The following is a 19,114-nucleotide window of genomic DNA, read 5'->3' on the forward strand; positions in this document are numbered from 1 at the left end:
CGTTTCCGCCCATATCTTCTGTATATATTGTATTGTAAATAACTGTATGATACTTGGAGTTTGGAATTGTACTTCCGCATATGCATTTCCTATGTTTTATATATCAATGTTCCCTATTTATATTGTATTATTACTGTTAACCCCTGGCCTGGTGGCCGTGAAGGGCAACATTGCAATCTATCGAATTGTATCATTATTATCATTATTATTGCAATAAAGATTTCTTATTTTATAGACTACGTTACCTAAGTTTGGTTCTGCCAGTCTTGGAATATGCTTCGATTCCGTGGTCTTCCACTTCTGGACCGCGAAACCCAGCACTTGAAAAACTTCAGAATACTCCTGTTAAACAAATACTAGGAATAGGTCGAGAAATTCTCTATTTTAAACATTAATATTCGGCTTATCTCAATCTCTTCCACTTAGAAAAACGTAGAGACATAGCTAATTAAAATTTTTATAATGCTTTACGTAATCTCCTAATTTTTGAGGCCATCTCTTCGGCAATGAATTTCCACCATCCCTTCAGAGACACCGGACGACAGAGTATTTAAAATCAAATCTTAGAAAAGGGTAAGGTAAATTTTACTTCCCAATTCAAACCTACGACTGAATATACGTACATAACATTATATTACAAATAAGAGATTCGACGCCTCCTGAGCTGCGTTTCCTCGGCTTCTGTTTTATACTCTTCAAGGATGGATCGGGGAAGATAATTGGGATGATTACTCCCCAACAGTGTTTCGAAGGCAAGCATTCGCATGTTATGCTTCTCCATTATCTGCAAACAGAACAATCTTCATACGCTGTTAGCGCTCGAATCCATGAGGTTGACTCTTCCTTGCTTCCCTTTCTCCTCGAGCATGAAAGTTGGATGTCCTCTTGGCGCTCGTGCTTCTTTATTTATTCCACTTTCCATTGTATATAGAGTAGACTTTCGATTATCCGGGATGGGGATTAACGCAATCTCTACAGTTTGCAGAACTAAGTCAGTGTTTGAGGTGTGATCAAAAAAGTCCGGAGAGTGTCTTTCTACGTTGAAATTGTCATAATAATGAATGACCGTATCTGGCATCGCAGCAAGTTTTGACTTGTTGCAACATGGTCTGTAACTCATCTAAACGTAGTAATGCACCAATCACTAATTTATCTGAATCGATTTGAATTATCGCGTGTTGAAAAGGTGTTTTATTGTTAAAACAGCCTTCGGAGAAGATGTCGTTCGAAGACTTTTCACTGTGCGCAAAGTTTAAGGATATGATCACAAATGATTGACTGTTAACCATCCGCGAATTTGCTAGTGATATTGTTTATGGGAGGATATGTCAGTCGATTTTAACACGAGGGTTGGGAATGCAACGCTATCAACCAAATTTATGCTTTGCATCAGCACTGATGGTCACAAAATGGAAAGCTCTCGCATGTCAGGATCTTCCAGCCGCCAGGGTCAACGCGCTGTTTCTGACTAGCAGCAGCAGCATGTTGTTTCTTTCGTTTCTTCCATCAATCGGCCCAGTTCTCTTAGTGGAAGACTTCGTCTTCTCCAAGGCTTGAGAAAGCAAGACCATCTCGGTCCAATGTGAAGATCATTGTCCATAATGAATTTATTTCCTATGATCAAACAATGGAAGAGGAATATATAAAATATTTCTACGGCGACTTAGTGGTGCTGTTCGGAAAAAATAGCAGGAAAAGTGGACTTGATGGAATTGGTACTTGCATCATAGCAGCGCTCCTGCATGCTCTGCGCTTTTTATTCATGATTTCTTGCAAGAAATTATGCAATAGGGACAAAATAACCACATCACTGTAGTGATTTTATCCATATCGCATAATTTTATTTTTATTGTATTATTATGATTTTTATTTATTTTTTTCTAGCCTCTTGTTTTCTTGAGTCGGGAATTTGCTGGTGTCTGGGTTTGAAATCGTTGGCATCCATTGGCCTTGTACTCCACCAGTGGACGCGGAATGCATGTGTTCTTTTTTATTTTTGTTTGAATAATCCCAAACTCGTTTTGGACATTCAGTATTAGTTAGTCAAGGTGAGCCACTGTTCGTGGTTAATTGTGATCCACCTCGTGACCTAGACGGACACTGGGCAGGCTGTCCAGGTGATATCCTTCCTGGTGGAAAAGTGGCCAGAAATAACAAACGCACAAAAATTGCACTAACAGAACAATACACACATTCTGACCGTTTTAGAGTTTTTTTTTTATCATAAGTGTATTGCGACGGAGTTGAACAAGAATTCCGGAGCCGCCGAAAATAAGGTAATGTACATGCCTACAGGTCCTGCATAATCCTCGATTTAGCTCCCTGTGATTTATTTCGGTTTCCCAAAATTAAAATCCTGTTAAAAGGTCAATTTCTTATCGAAGCAAACTTAAGAACTTCTCCAGAGGTCTACAAGACAACAATTCATCTACCAGGCTGAGAATTTGAGAGAAAGACTCGTGCACACCAGGAGGATTCGACTCTGTCAAAATCACAATTATTTTGTCTAAAAGAATTCTTAATTGAGAGGTTTCCTGTGTTCAGAGTTGAAGATGAATAAATGCTCCAGGATACCCGATAAGCAAGATACTCTCAGCTTTCCTTCACCACGTTTGAATTCATTACAGAAGGGGATAGGTAAGTGGTTGCTGGTGATGGTATGACGTTAAGCGCTAAAGCAACTATGGCTATGAAGCCTTGGTTGCTTATAGAGTTTTTTCACTTTGTTTCCTGCTCCAAATTTGAATTTGGTTTGAATTGCTACAAACCAGTTCAAATTTCACTACTCAGGGGAGAGGCCTGGTTGGAGATGATTATGTAGTGGCGATCTAGACTTCGATTCCCTCACAAAAGGAAAATCCTCTGCAGTGTAGCCTCTCTCTCTCCTGGGAGGGAAGCTTAACCTCTCCCCGATTTTAATCTCTCCCAAAGATTCTGCACGATTGTGTTTTTAGGACTTGATTTAGGGGCGCCAGAAAAGATGACAAATCTTCCCATCCTCTCCTTTAATACTGCTGCCAGAGTGTGATACCCTAAGTTTTCCGCGAAATCAGTAAATTTCACATCTTCTCTCAGTCAAGTTTTGATATAATAACAAAGATTTTGAGTTTGAAAGTAGGGCGAGTTGGTCATCCTGTTTGATTTTGATACTCCGAATGTTTTGCAGAAGGCAATTAGTTTTCACGGATTCAGCCTCGATACATCTTGATTTGTCTTCTCAAGCATATGGGAATAGGGAGATGAAAATGTGAAGAAATATGTTATTTTCAAGAAAGTGTTTTCTAGTATTCCAAGCAATTTTAACTGAAGAGTTGAGAATAGCAAAGTAAACAGGAATACTGGAAAATATGGATGAGTCACTGTAAACAGGATTTCGTAGCATATAATATTCTAAAATAACAAACATCTTTTAAGCATAATGACGAACATAACTTCTCAAGGAACAAGGGATCCCACTATTACTTGATTTCTTCGTATCAACGAAGCAGAAATGCCCAAATTATATTAGTGCTTAGATGTATGGGTTTTTACACTATGGATTCTTGTCAAAGACGAAGTTTTCATCAAAATGTTTAAAGAAATAGAAAAATAGGCAAGAGTCCGAAAGAGAATTCAAATAGAAAATATTATTTCTAGGAGATGATGGTATCAAATGGCTCTTTGAGAGAAACGTAAACAGCTGTTTAGAAAATTCAAAATTGAATAGAACTGCAACCGTCATATTCTATTGAGTCCCGAATAGAGGAGGAATGGATTGATAATTAGTGCTAAAAAGCTCAGATAATGAAGGTTTGTTTTGATAAATACAAAAAAGATCGTAATCCATTTAAAAAAAGAAATGAAGACTGCTATTATACAGTATTTTACTAATGTGAATACATTTTCAGATTTTTACGCTGACCTATGGAATGGAAATGGAATGGACAGTGAAATTACTGAAGATTATCATCGGCCGAAAAGATTTATGAGCAAACAACAAATAGCTAGATAAAAAGAGGAATGGAAACATCTTAAAGAAATGAAAGTAGAACCGAGTATAAAGAAACTAAATAAAAAATTGCATTGGCCACATTGACAACGAAACACGAAGCATTCATTTTTCATCCCCTACATAAATATTCCTCTAAAAATCTTTAATAAAAAACCAAAGGCAAGGAAGAGATATACTCAACCACTAAACAGGTAAGAGACTAAATCCAATATGAGACTTGAAATAAACCATCTGCGATCTAAATTCCTGATGTGTACCATATGATGATGAATGTGAAAGGGAAAAAGACATTTCAGATAAAATTCATAAAAAAAAACAGTTCATGCCCATAAAAACATGGTGATGAAACAGCGCAACATGTAAGAGAAGTAAAATGAAGAAACCTCAGAAGAAGACAATGGTATCTGTGGTAATTCAGCCCATATCTGAAGGCTGTTCAGGGATGGATCATATTGCAATAAATTGATTTAATAATAAAATACAATAATTGAACTTTCGAGTATTGCTCGAACGAGTTTAGGATTTTTATATCCGATTATAGGAAACTCCACGGATTTCCTATATAAAAAAGTATGTTTGAAAAATTACAAATTCTAGTTTTCCTTTGATTTTTGAAACCGTTTGTTTCTGTTTAAGCCTGCAATAATAACGATTAATCTTAATATCTACAATAATAAAGATTTATTTATTCTTTTTGTGTCCTTTGCTCACTGTGAAAAAGGCCTGTATTCAAATCCCATTAAAAACCGGAAGAAGTTCTATGGCTTCTTCTGCATGACCGAATCAGTCCCGAGCAAAGATTTCACGATTTGTTTCCCTGAAAATGATTTTTTTTTATCCAGCAAAACGGTAAACCCAATCATAGGATAGATGGAATTTATTTAATGCGATATATTGACGCCTCACATCCTCAGGTAACCTCTTTTAATATCAAAGAAATAACAACAACCAACTCTTTTTTTTAATCATCTAGTATAATTCTTTTATTAGACTTTATGTGCGTGTTAAACGCCAAAGCAACCAATGCTTTGAGGCGTCAGCATACTGCACCTGTAAATTGCGTATATTCTGTTGTCGATTTGCCTTTTTTATAGACTAACAACTCGAGTTTCCGGGAGATAAAACCATTTAACCCTTTCCTAAGATCAACTTCCTCAGCCACGTTTCTTAAACTGACATATTATGGCTACCCAAGATCGAACTAAGCCCATGTGTGTTATGGCCATAAATTGAGTTGTTCCACGGGCAATCTGCCTATTTTTCTGGATGAAAAACCTGAGTTTCAAGGGGGAGGGGCCGACCTTGCTGTCCGCGCCTGAGACCGACTAACACACCACGGAGTGAAAAGCGTCAGCCATAAGTTCCTGGTGTATTGACAGATTTCGAACCCGGTGTGGGGGGAACGTTGAAATATAATCACTATGCCACCCGTGCAGACTCAGCCACCTTATGAAAAAAAAGTATTAGATTATGGTCGAAAACATTTGATAAATAAAAATTCATTATCATTTTACCAGGTTGGAATATAGCAGCTGGTTTTTTTTTATTTTAAACAACCTTGAAAAGTTTAAAAATTATAATCTTCTAAACGTTTTTTGCATACGTTAACAAAAAAATATTCATCAGTAAAAGCATAAAGGTAACTTAAAACAAGGAATAACAAGCCAAATAATGGCCTATGAGTTGTTCCACTTTTAGGTAAGTCAGTAAATCACCTGTCTTTCTTGGTACTGTCAGGAGATCCTGGTCATAACTAATCTGGAAGTCAAAATAAACCATCCGCTGTCAGAAAAAATAAACCTGATCACCCAAAACACTCGATGTTCTTTGAATGAAAAGAACTTAATATAAAATAGTTTCTAAAATCCTTGAGGCAGAATTTATAAGTGAAATTTGGCGATAGCCCGAGGATGTTTCTTCTGTTTCTCTTATGGTACTATTTAACTTACTAATCTGCATATTGAAACCATTTCTTTTACCTTATGCACTTGTATCAGTTCTTTTTATTGTTCTTCTAAGCAAAGGCCGAGTCAAAATAAAGACTCTATTCAACGTACATATCAATTTTAGCTGAGCGTCCCTCATAATGGACAGATGCGATCCAGTTTGTTTTCAGAAGCTGAACAAATGCTGTGTCGATATAAAAAGCAAAGAACATACATTTATTACCTCGGGGATTAAGAGAAGTAGAGAAGCGCTCCCTTTGATGATGCAACTTGAAATATCTTAGCGATAAAGATCAAACGCTTTTTAAAACATGCTGAAATGCCAACTGTTTGCTTATTAAATTAGCAGGCTTTTATTCAGCCTTTCATCCAACGAAATTCTATTCAAGATGCCATAATTATTTATAAGTAAAGCTACAATTCCAGAAGAGAGAAATTCTTCTGTTTGGAGTATTAGAGGAAAAAAGCAACTCTTCCTTTCAGTTTACTTCGTTTCTTTAAAAGATCCTTTTGAGTTAATTCTACAGAAATTCAGGCCCCCCCCCCCCAGGCATTATGCATTGTCTTTAAAACGGATGTGTTTTTTAACAAATTTTCGTTATTGCAAATATGGTATTTGTTATGACGAAATTATAAAATTATGTTATAATAACGAAATTAAAAAAAATTATTTTATAAAAATAATTGCTATTTTTTTCTCGTTGTTGCCAGTTTACTAAATACATAAATTTTTACATTAATCATAGCAGAAACGTTTAATTTTTCAATTGTTATTAAAATATACGAAGAAATAAGTAAAGTGCATTACCAAAGTGTTGAAAGCATACTACGATTGTTTGATTATTATTTTTTTTTTTAAATCATAGAGCATGAAATACAGGTTGCACATTTCTTAAATGTTAAGAAATGTGCAACCTCTTAACTATCAGTCCTACCAATGTTCAAAAGTACCGAAAATCAAACGGTTTTGAGTGTTATTTCTTTGACTACCTTCAGGATCATGATGATGCAGTCTAGCCGTCTCCAGCCAGCCACAGTTATCATAGGTTTAATGTTGTTGTTATTTGGTTTTTAGGAGCATTAGCAACTAAGGCCATATTGCTCCGGGGATATGCGGTGGTCATTCCCTGACCTTTCCGCATCCTCTGTATTTGGTGGTGATAGGGCACGAACCCCGGTCTCATCAAGAAGCGTGTGCTACGCACTGCTGCTCCTTCCCACCTGGCTACGGAGGCGCCTGGTTTAATGGTTAATTATATTTGCAACTAACGCCATGAAATATCAGTTATTTTGTTTGTAAATTGTATGTATTGTGTATTGCATGTATTCTATAATTAATAATTCAGTCAACGTTTGAACAGACCCTTGAATATATATTTCGTCTACAGGAGAATCGAATTAAGGCCTTTTTTGAAGAATTTTATATCTCACCATTGTGCTAACCGAAATTGCATCACAGTACTGCGTGGATTATAGAACATGATGGAACTGCGCAAAGTTCCATCCGCTTCTCCTTCATTCCACCAGTTAGCATTTGGACAAGTTATCATGCACACGCCCTTCTGTCTTCACGAATGACTAGACCAGTCTACATCTACTCACGCGAGATGCCAGGCAGGGATGTTTGCTGAGATACGCGCCTGTTCTCTTTGATCATCTTATCGGGATGTTGGTGTGTCTGACAGCTGCTCTTGTTGGTCTGCAACCACACAGCCTGCCTCTCTTGCAAACTGGTTTATGCACTGTCTTCAGTGCTCAAATGATCACTTCAAGAAACTCTCGTTTACAATCATCACCACAAGCAGGTGGAACATTTCTGAGTACACTCGATAACTCCACGCGGCTTTAAGCGTGCTGACGAAGAGTCGCTGTGATCCACCATGTTGAGTAACGTAGCAGTGAGACCTCTGGCGGAAAATTCACGAAGTTTGCCACCTAGCGGCGGGAAGAACGAACAAATTGACTGCGCTTTAGTTCATACAACCGTGGAGAAATGCCTTTAATTGTAAAAATGCTACCAAGAATCGCTTTTCACACAAAAGGGAGTCACGTTCATTAGGTAAATATCATCTTAATGCCTTCAGTGGCTGCTTTAACTAAAATAAGAAATCAGAGTTTCAGAAGAGAGAACTTTACGCTGTAGGAAAGTTTAATCTGCCGTTTTAGTGGAAGATATTTTTAAAATTTAAGTCATTCTGCAGAATAAAGGAGTGTCCTTAATAATTTAGTGCACTTGATAACCACCACAGGATAGCATAGAACATATAACTCGTAAATGCTCCAGCCCCCTTCCCGAGGAGAGTGATGAAGTGGATCATTCTTAATATTTTGAACAATATCTGTTATTTGAAGACCGGCTTCGAGCGAATGTGCATTTGTTTATCCCTACAGGGCTTTTCCATCTCTGCTACCATCGCAGCATCTCAAATTGATAATCCCAACTGTGAGAGTTAATGGAGTGAGTACAGCATCTCATCCTTCATCTTTCGATACGTATCGTTCGCATGACATGGGAGGCAGTGAGGCTAAAGGCTCGCGCAAAAGGGAAGACGTTTGCGAGCAGCTGCAAGACGGATATTTTGGTGCATTTAGATAGGCGATGCAAATTGAGTTGTATAGATCGATGGGAGCAGCAAGTGGAAGAGGTCTCCTCGGCGTGAAAACAAAGGGGGAGAGGGAGAAAGGGGGGGAGGTGGCGAGGAAGGAAGGAGAACCTCTCCACGTGACTACCAAAGCTGGGAGGATGTAAGAGAGTCAGCGTTTCTACCACGTGTGCTCCGCCAGGCTATTGATTGTGTAACTCTCCGTGACGAAAGCTGTCCCCCGAATGGGAAAGATTCCGTGATTGGCTCGTTCGTAGCGAGACAACACTATAGGGGCAAATATCCCGGATGTTCGTCGCTTGGCGTTGTTGTCGTTATGTCTGCGAGCGTTCCGTTCAGAACACAGTGATTTTAGGTAAACTCTGTCGTTCCTTTCGCTCCTTACTCCGCTGCCCTTGTGTTTCCTTCACGGCGCAGGATTCCATTCGCTGCAAATTGCGAGTTAATTCCGACACTCCAGAGATTAAATCAACTACAAGATTAAAATAACTACGAGGTCTCGATGGAGCTGCTCTGTACGACACCTGTGAACTGCGGGAAAGTGTGATTTACAGGAGTAGCGTGCGATTGGTTAGTTTCGAGGTAAAACAGATTGTTGTCTCGTACATCAGGACTGTCAATGATTAATGATAATTTGAATTGTGTCGTTCGAAGGAGTGGAGATACCACTCCTCTAATGCGCAGATAGAATATTTCTTGAGAGCAAAGATTGGTATTCGAATAAGCTTTATTTATGAATATTAAGTAGCTGAAATTTAGATTCTCTACACGAATGAACTGGTGGAGTTGCAGGTGGCTGTCAGCAATCGAGGAAAATTCTTCCCTTTAGAGAGGAAAATATTGCCAGCGGCTGAAGGGGTAAGCTCTACTTGATATTCATTTGGTATTAATGGCAACTTATTGGATTTTGTTTTGCAAATTCTCGATGCTCACAATCGTTCAGCGACCGATAATTGCTGAACTCGATAAATGGAAAAATTTAGTAAAGAATTGACACAAGATATTGACAGAATTGTCAATTATTCTAATTTATAATGGAATTTTCAAAAATGTTTTTTAAAGCTTTTTTTTCCGATGATTTATCAGCTTCTGTTGATTTACAGGAATCGAAAACATTTAATATTTCTAAAAGCGATGTGTTACCAAATCTATAAATAAGTATACGATAAAGTTTTATAAATTATTATACGCTTTTGAAGTAGCTCTGTTAATATATTTAAAAGAAAATTGAATTTATTTAGAAAATGAGGATTTCGAATCCGATGAAAATTATTAGCAGAACTTCAGGATAAATTGGAGAATTCCGCGTGAATTTATGTATGGGTTCAATGCCTTTTTTTTTTTTTTAATGTTTGTTGGTTCTGTTATTGTAATTTCAGGTTTCTTTTTACAATATCTGTTTCTTAAGTATCCAGTTTTTCTAAATAATTTTTGGCGTCTATATAAGAGTTCTGTATACGTTTAATGACTGCAGCCCCCGGTGTTAGCAAGTAATCAAAATAATCGCAACGTTTAAACATGCTTGTCAGATTAGATTGTGTATTTACTAATACACATTATTATTATTATTATTATTATTAAGGAAACATTGGTTAAAAATAAAGGACTCTGAATTATTATGATTTCAATTTTGTCTCTTTAAAAACACGTTTTAAAATTCGATTTTAACAAGACTTCGAATTGGCAGTTAAATATAATTTATGAGATGCCAATATCATAGTCCATCGAAAGCAGAGAGTCCCCTTTTAAATGGGGAAGAGAAGGAATTCATGAATTTAAAATTCATTTAGATCACAGGGCAGAAGACTCAAGAATGAATCAGCACTATCTCAAATGATGAGATATAGAAGATAAAAATCAGAGCCAAAGAAAAACTGAGAATGTCTCGGATATTCTACCACATTCAGTTAAAAACATAAGAATATCGAAATCATTAAAAGATATTAAAACAGCGTCTTTGGGATAATAAAACATAATATATTGTCTTCATAAGATGAGTTTATTCGCGAAAAGTACGTTCTGAATTCTATATTTTGGATGTGGGTTAATGGAATCTGAACTTTATTATCTTATGCAACCTTGGAGATCGTTAAATTCACAAATCTTCCATTTAAAACGAATTTGAATATAAATGCACTGCAAACAACAGAAATTATCATCCAAATAATAAAGAAACCTTCAAACTCATTAAGTAATCATTTATAAATACGTGAACTTCGGGAACCCTTAATGAGTCAGAGAAGAATATTTCTTTAGCTGACCTCCATTAAGCAGTCGAATTTTGGGGTTTAGGAAAACTTAGGAAATGATTTTTACAACATTGAAATACAAATATATCAATCCTCTTTGGTTATTATTGATTCCGCATTACGTAGAACTTAATAATTCACTTTTATATCCCAAGTGTTTTTTAAACGATTGAATAAAGAAAATACGATAATAAATATTTACCAGGATGGTGATATAGAAATGGATCAGTAAACAAACGGAACTGGAGAGCTTAAGAAAGGAATTAATTAAGAATATTTATAGTATGTAAATTTATTAAATTATAAAGAGAAGCGTAAGATTACTCTTTCATCCATAAATACCATCATTTACTTCTGTTTTCCATTCTCAATATGTCCAGAAAAACACTTCCACGTAACCCTTTAAAAAGAATTAAATTATTGTCTTACAAAAAATCTTTTATAAATTTTTTTTTCAAACATTTCTTTAATCAATTAAATTCATTAAATGTTGATCCATTTTTAATGGACCAGAATCTAATTAGAATATAAATGGAATTGTAATTAATGAATATAATTTGCATTTCATGAACCTAATCGAATGTAGTTTTAACTGTGAAGGCGCACACAGTAATGAAAAGTATTATTTTATCATTTTCATGGCTGCTTTGAACAATCTGATTAAAGTTAAATTTAACGTAGAGAATTTCCATTATGGTAGCTCGAAGAAGCGACAAGGTGCTCTCCAGATAGCACTAGTAAGGTTACCACGTTCGCATTTTGAATAACTGATAAACACTTCAAGTTTATGATTTAAAAAAAAAAAAAAAATGACGACAAACGTGGAACGATCGCGGCATAGTGGTTAGCATGCGCGGTCGCAAGTAAGTAGTTTGTGGGCGCGAGCCCCCCCCCCCCCAAAAAAAAAACATGGCACTTGGAAAGTATTTCAATATGGATGCAGGCTTTTGCTGCAGTAGCCAATAAATAATAAAAATAAATAACCTATATAAAAATTAATAATGAAAATAAAGAAACAAAATACAAGAAATAAAAAAAAGGAAATAAATAACCTATGTGTTTTCATCCTCGCATTGGTAACTATCCAGCTCACCCTTGAATTTCTCCAAGCTATCAACCTGAACCACACGTGGAGGTAAATTATTCCAGTAAATAATTTATGGCCCCTACATTATGGAATAATTATGATTTTATTCTTTTCAGTAACCTCTCTCAGGGCCCCTTATGGACCCCAATCAGATCCATTCTACGATGCCGGTTGCCAAGCTCTGTAGCCCACATATTCGAAGTCTATCCTCACACGAATGACCTTTTGAAGATTTCGCCAAGGGGATTGCCGCCTTTCGACTCTTTGAAGCTCAATGTTGGTATTAGGTGCAGTCTCCATACTTGGATACACTACTCCAAGTGAGGTCTTATAATTGTCTTATACAGGAAGATTATTACGTCCCTATCTATGTTCGCAAGCAAATGTTTGAAAAATAATTGATAGCACACCAACGAGCTTTTCTTACCGCTACTCTCCAAGTTAGAGGGTAGAAATAGGTCTCCAAAGAGCATCTAAGTGTGATCTATAAGATAGAGGTCTCGTTGGCTACGCCATACGGATGTTGGTGTTTATATACAGATAATGGTCCATCAGTCTGATGCAATGTGGTTGCGCATTATGCTCTTGTTTGTTAGTATTTGATATTTTGTTCAGTGGCATCTAAAGTCATGATTCGTCAATACATAGTCGCTGTAAATTGTACGTATTATGTGGATGGTGCGCCTTATTTTCGCGATGAAAAATCTAAATTTCGTTTTCTGAAAATAGATGCAACAATATAACTCTTATCCGACACCGACTAACGAGACCAGGTGTGAAAAAGTCCATAAAAAGCCTCCTGTAATAGATGGGACTAGAACTGAGGCTTTTTCCACATCGAATGGATGAAGAGCGATTGTAACCACTGTACTAGCGCGAGAGCTATGGCCCTGCGGAATGAAATTTCCATCAGCTTGTATTGCTGCAAAAATTTTCACATAGGCTCCTTTAGCCCTCGTGTCCCCTGAAAGTCCCACGTGATTGTATATCTTGAGTCTCTCTGTAGAACAAATTTCGACTCATTGGAAAACAACACACACACAGGCATTGGTCTTGGGTCTGCGAAACAAGCCGGCTACACAAATGCATGCTCATCCTTTTGATTTGAGACGAGTAGAACACACAATCTGTTTATTTCTATCATATGGAAAGGTTGTCGGAGGGGATACCTCTGTGTAACAAAACTGATGTTCCTTTATTAACAATGATGAAGGCCAAACACAATCGCCATCTTGTATCATCTCCCCAAAGGTCAAGTTAAAGGTATTTGCAGTGAATGCCGTCACTGCAGGTTGTTGTCCAATAAGTAAGCAAATGCTTATAGAATGGACACAAGGTTTGATTGTGTCCATTCTATGTCTGCACAAGGTTTTAAGCTACCAACATGACTATTGTAACCTCCTTCAAATTTTGTGAGCAACCGCACGATTAGTATAGAGTCATCTAGCTGCTACATCTGTCCAAGGTCGACCACTCATTTCTTCCAATTGCTTTTCAGCAGGGCGTTCCTGAAAACACATTGACATAAAAATAACAACTCTGATGTGATTGGACTGGTTATTTCGCCAGACGAGGAATATGATCGCTTTGCTGTAACGAAGTGTGGCTGCTGGATAGCCTACATTACTAACAACGTCGCTATGGAGTCAGGCCACGTTAATATATCGTTCCCATAAATTGCACGTATCCTATGGTTTCGAGCTGATATCCAAGTTTCTAAGGATGAGGGTAACCATGCAATCTCTACTCGAGATTGACTAACTCGGTTACAGCGGGAAAGAACTCATAAACAGTTCCTGCTATGTCGACAGAAATATTTCTCAATTTTAGCCGACGATTCTGAGACATTTGAACTTTGTTTCAAGTGAAGTACAATTGAAATATATACCATATTCCTTTTTCCATCCTCCTGCTTCATAACTAAAACTCACTATGGCATTGGGTTTCTACAGGGTGTCTCAAAATTATTGGTACAAACGTTTAGGTGAGGTAGGTAACATCTAAAGGAATGTAAATCGCATAGGAACCCATAACCGGAAACGTCTTCGTAAGTCGGTAGACGGCGCTGTTCATCAGTTCGCGAGAGGGAAAATTTCTGGTTTACTCATTCAAGCAATAGTCGCCGCACGAAGAACATGCATCGATATACGAACTGTGAGCTGGCAGACATGCACCTCGTGTATGGATTAGCAGAGAGCAATGGACGAGCCGCTCAACGAATTTATGGAGAACGCTTCCCAGACAGACATGTACCGGACCACCGTTTGTTTGCGCGTGTGCATCAAAATTTGTGCGATTATCGGTCATTTAGAGGTAACAGGAGTAGTGCGGGCAGACCACGTTCGACGCGAACTCCCACCATGGAAGAAAGTGTGTTGAATGCCATTCAGAATAATCCTACTACCAGCACACGTGCCGTTGCCTCTGCCTTAGTGTCTCGTTGCAGTGTACAGCGTGTCTGGCACGACGATTCCTTACACCCCTTTCATCTCCAAAGGGTTTAGTTACTGCTCCCCGAAGATCATCCTGCACATGTGGCTTTTGCGCAGTAGTTTCTCCAAGAAAGTGTTCAAGACTTGAATTTTCCAGCCTGTGTTTTGTTCACGGATGAGGCTTATTTCACTCGGGAAGGCTTATTCAATCAGCACAATGCTCATGACAACCCACACGGTGTGCGCCCCCATGCGGCACAACATCTCTTCGCAATAAATGTATGTATGGGCAAGTATGGTCGGTGACGGCTTAGTCGGCCCATACCTGTTACCATCCCGCATGAACTCCGCTAAATATCGGATCTTTCTTGAACAAGTTTTACAAGTTGTGAGACGCAACATTTGGTTTCAACATGACGGGGCGTCTGCCCATTATGGAAGGTGTGTTCGTGACCATTTGAACAGGCGTTTTGGGCGTCGATGGATTGGCCGTGGTGTACCCGTTGCCTGGCCCCCACACTCACCTGATTTATCGAGCCTTGATTTCTTTCTGTGGGGGCCCTCAAATCTATCGTGTATGAATCGCCTGTGGAGACAGAAATGGATCTTGTCTGCGCTGCTGCTACTGTCAAAGAAACTCCAGGTGTGTTCGACCGTGTCTACCAATCCATGCTACGTCGGTGTCACGCATGCATCGCGTCTCATGGTGGAACCTTCGAGCATCTGTTGTAACATCATGAAATGCATCCATCTCGTACTCCATTGTTAATATTATGTCAAATAAATGTTTGCCACTAATTACTGTCCTGTGTCATTTCTGCTTCTTGTGCCTCTGCTACTACTTTCCCGTGACGTTTCCGGTTATCGGTTCCTATGCGATTCACATTCCTTTAGATGTTACCTATCTCCCCTAAACGTTTGTTCCAATATTTTTGAGACACCCTGTATAAACAGAAGTTGAATTACAGAAACAGCAGATAAAAATGTTGTGTACTACTACTCCTCTGAGAGCCTTGGCATCATTTTTCTGCTCTTCGTGCATAGCTTCCTCTGATGTAGGTAGGGATGTCTAAAGGACTCTTTCACCAGCGTACTTAATGCGGCATGAAATTTACAATAATGTCTTTCTTTTTTCTTACAGTAACTTCCTTGTTTTTCTCACTATTTTGTTTTTTCTATAGAGACCTCGAGGCATCACGGAGTTTTCAAAGTTACAACCTGAGTGCACTATGCTTTTTCCTTTAAAATCCCATTAGGTTTACAAAAACATACTGAGAAACGGATAAAATATCTTTCAGTCAATGAATATTTCCGACCGAGATATAATAGGAATCGGATTCTTTGATTTGTGCCCACACGGTCCAAATCCATCTCTGACATAACAACCAAATACACTGCGAACGTAACATACCGGTTGTTTAGTTGCATTCTATGCAATTCCAGATAAAAGATATTTTGTGTCACTCACCTATATCCCCAAGAAATGCCAAGAACTGTGGAAATATAGTCTTGTTCGGGGTGAAAACAGATGATCTCCAAAATAACTGAGACGGTTTTCTTTTGTGTGTCTAGTATCTGAAAGACTTCAGTTCGAATAAATTTTAATGGTTGTTTTTGATTTCTTGACTGCGTGGTTTTTGTTCAAATAGCCTTTGACTTAGATAAGAGAACAACGACCAATCTTTTCTTAAGAAATATAAATTGCATATTAAGGATTATTTAAATAGAATAAAGAAATTTTCTGTATTTTTACGTATTTGGATAGAACCTTTGCATTAAAGGGATAGAAAAATTGCTACAGTCATTGGGTTCGTCTGTCAACCAGTTTCTGTAATATAAATTAGAATAACTCACTTTTTCCTCCAAAAAGCATCGCACCAACAGGCTCGTTTGAAGGTGGTAGTTTAATAGTTTGGGTCAGAATCATTGTCAATGGCTGTAGATCGTCATATGTTCCCACCAGAAACTCTCATTATTGTAAGGTATCGAGATGAGATTTATTTGTCCTTTGATAGATGAATTTGGTCCAGACTTTCTTAAAAGAACGTCCAATGCGTGTCCTCACTGGGTGAACTGATGTTTTAAGAGGGAGAAAATATCCCGTGTGGAATGTCCAGACAGATCCCTTGACCCCAGTCCACTAGAGTATACCTAGGATACTCTAGACAGAATGGTTTCTGGTTGCAGGTCCACTCCCATAAACCACACGGAACTTGAATCAGCTGTTATTCAAGAATGGGAGTTGATGCCTTCAGCTACCTATGGTATCCCACGCTTATGAATATTTTTGCTTCTGTAATTTAAGTGGAAATGTGTCTTTGTGAATAATTAAGAGGTCTTAATTATGCAAAAATAGAATGTCTCAATATGGTTCTTTCATAACCTGATAAAAGGGTCTACATATATTTACATTTTTGTTTGTTGTTTCTCTTTTGAGCATCACTACAGTATCTCAAATTTCGTTATTTTTAGATTTTTGATGAAAGTTTTTCATAAATTCTTGGACGATTCTCTAGTGCACACCTGATATGCACTTTAAAGAATCATCCAAGTGTCTAAGGAAAAAAAATAAATTACAAGATCTAAAAAGAAATAGGGTGCATAAAAATATATCTAAGAAAAAAGTCTAAAAATATATCTAAGGTAAAAAATAGGATGCACCGTATTTTTTCCTTGGATCTCGATTGGAGTTGCATGGATTATTATTTTTGTCTGGTTTTAGAAGCATCAGCGACTTATATATATATGCCTGTAAACTGAGTGTTTTCTATGGTCAATTTGTCGTTTTCTGAGGAAAAAATAAATTACAAAAGTTTTTAAATTAAGTTTCCCCGAGTTTCCGGGGAAAACTAACTCAACCATGGAGAGAAAAGAAACCTATAAAAGTTCTTAGCTTCATTGATGGATTCGAACCCCGGACATTTTCCATGCGGTGTGCAGAGGGCAGTGCTTATGGATTTTGCTACCCACCAGGTTCGTTTTAAGAGGAGAATGTCTCTTCCGATCAATTTCGGATTTTTAATCTTCTAGATTAAAAATGAGCTAACACGTTGTTTTGTGCTAAGATAATTAAGTCCATGAGATATTAAGGTATTGTATCTGTAATTGCGTGCGTTTTTTGGTCTGTGTACCTTGTACCTATTCAGTTGATGAAAAACTAAAGTTTTAGGGTAAAAACCACCCAACTCTTGCTTGAGGGCGACGAAAATGAGGGTATGAAAAAAGCACTTAAAAATAACTTTATCTGTCTAGATAAAGTAACTCGATTCAGACCTGAGTACAGTGTGGATGGACCACAACCGTAACTACCTGGCTACCCGCAAAAGATCTGAAAAACCACGCCAACCGATAAAAAAAAAAGTAAAGTGCAGCCATTATCAACCCACTGCAGGATGGAAGCTTCCTCAACAATTCATTCTGAGGGAAATGGACCGTAATCTGCCACGCTGATCCAGTGCGGGTTGGGAGATCGACCGTATTCAGCAGTCAGGGGCTTGAACCCCGGTCTATTCAAAGAGCGTGTGCTACTGCACTACCGCTCCTGCCCACTCGGCTACGGATGTCATATTAGGACCACGCAAGACGATCTCATCTGCCCACGTGTAATATTCCTATAAATTCCATGTGTTCTTTGACTTATTTGCCTGTTTTTCTGGAGGAATGAGCTGAATTTCTCAGACGAAGGGGGGCCTTTGCTATCCTCGTCTGAGATCGACTAATTCAGCTACGGAGTGAAAAAAGTCCATAAGCGTTTCTAGCATCCTTGACGGGATTCGAATCCGGGGCTTTTTCCACCCAGTGTGGGGAGTGCGGTGGTTATAAAAGCTGTACTACCACGCACTGGCTATAGGATAGATGCAATTTACAGGCACATTGCTCCGATGACTTGTACGCTTAGTTTTTCAAGGCTCAAGCAACAAATGTCTTAAGAAACAACTAACTTTCGGAGTAACATGCCAAACTAAATAACTCTGTCCTATAGGGCTATTGTTTTGATAAGAATCTATTCAAAATTAACCACATTATAGAAACATAATTAAGAAATGACTGAAGAGAAGTGAAGATGTGGATTCTATGAAACTGGCTTAATGAATTACTTCGGTTTATTTCGCTGAAACGGAAGCAGTCTCAGAATTGGAAATCAGTTATCAACCCCGAAGATCGATGCTGTATTTCCGACAATCAGAAATAAATGATCCTGAAGAGCAAAAAAAGGAAAGAAGGATAGATCTTTAGGCCGGAAGTTGAGGACGAAATCGGAGGAAGGCATAAAGCGTAGCGGATTCTCAGAATTGGTGAGCAGAAAGACATTAGTGAGCGAACAGCGACTTCTGTTCCCAATATGAGGTCAGTGGGGTGGAGTGGGAGAAATATCGTTATATAATCTGCGAAAAGCACTGCACTCTAGAATGGAAAATTATATGAATACTGTGTTGTATTAATAATAAATTAAATTTTCGTTAAAATTGTTAGTCTGTGGAGTATTGTAATGTTCCACCTGTTCTTGCTTTAAATCTGACAGGAATTAAGTGTTTCGAGGATTCGTCAATATTTTATTCAATGGAGTTGATTTCGGTAACACATGAGTCTTCATCTACTGCCACTCATTTTTGTGGGAATTATGGTCATCAAAAATTAAAGAACTTTTTCCAAATTATTACAATAAAAAATATTTCAATCGTTTTTTTATTTGAAAATGATTAAAATAAAGTATTCGTCTAATAATTTTACAAATAAATTTTAATTTTGTATTCTAATCCTTTATTCAGGTAAATAACAGAAAAAGTAAGCATCCCTTCTTCAAAT

General features: G+C 37.7%; 1 protein-coding gene across 1 annotated transcript in view; it reads left to right on the forward strand.

Annotated features, from left to right (window-relative positions):
* The first annotated feature begins 9,326 nt into the window (after positions 1 to 9,326).
* LOC150089819 (glutamate-gated chloride channel-like) overlaps positions 9,327 to 19,114 on the forward strand; it is a 301,453-nt gene continuing 291,665 nt past the window's right edge. Inside the window, exon 1 of the mRNA XM_090389662.1 lies at positions 9,327 to 9,398. The gene's annotated coding sequence lies outside the window, so the exon portion shown is untranslated. The remainder of the gene's footprint in view (positions 9,399 to 19,114) is intronic.

The sequence above is a fragment of the Mastigoproctus giganteus genome, chromosome 2 (genome assembly GCF_048544385.1).
Source record: "Mastigoproctus giganteus isolate SK-2022 chromosome 2, ASM4854438v1, whole genome shotgun sequence".
NCBI lineage: Eukaryota > Metazoa > Arthropoda > Arachnida > Uropygi > Thelyphonidae > Mastigoproctus > Mastigoproctus giganteus.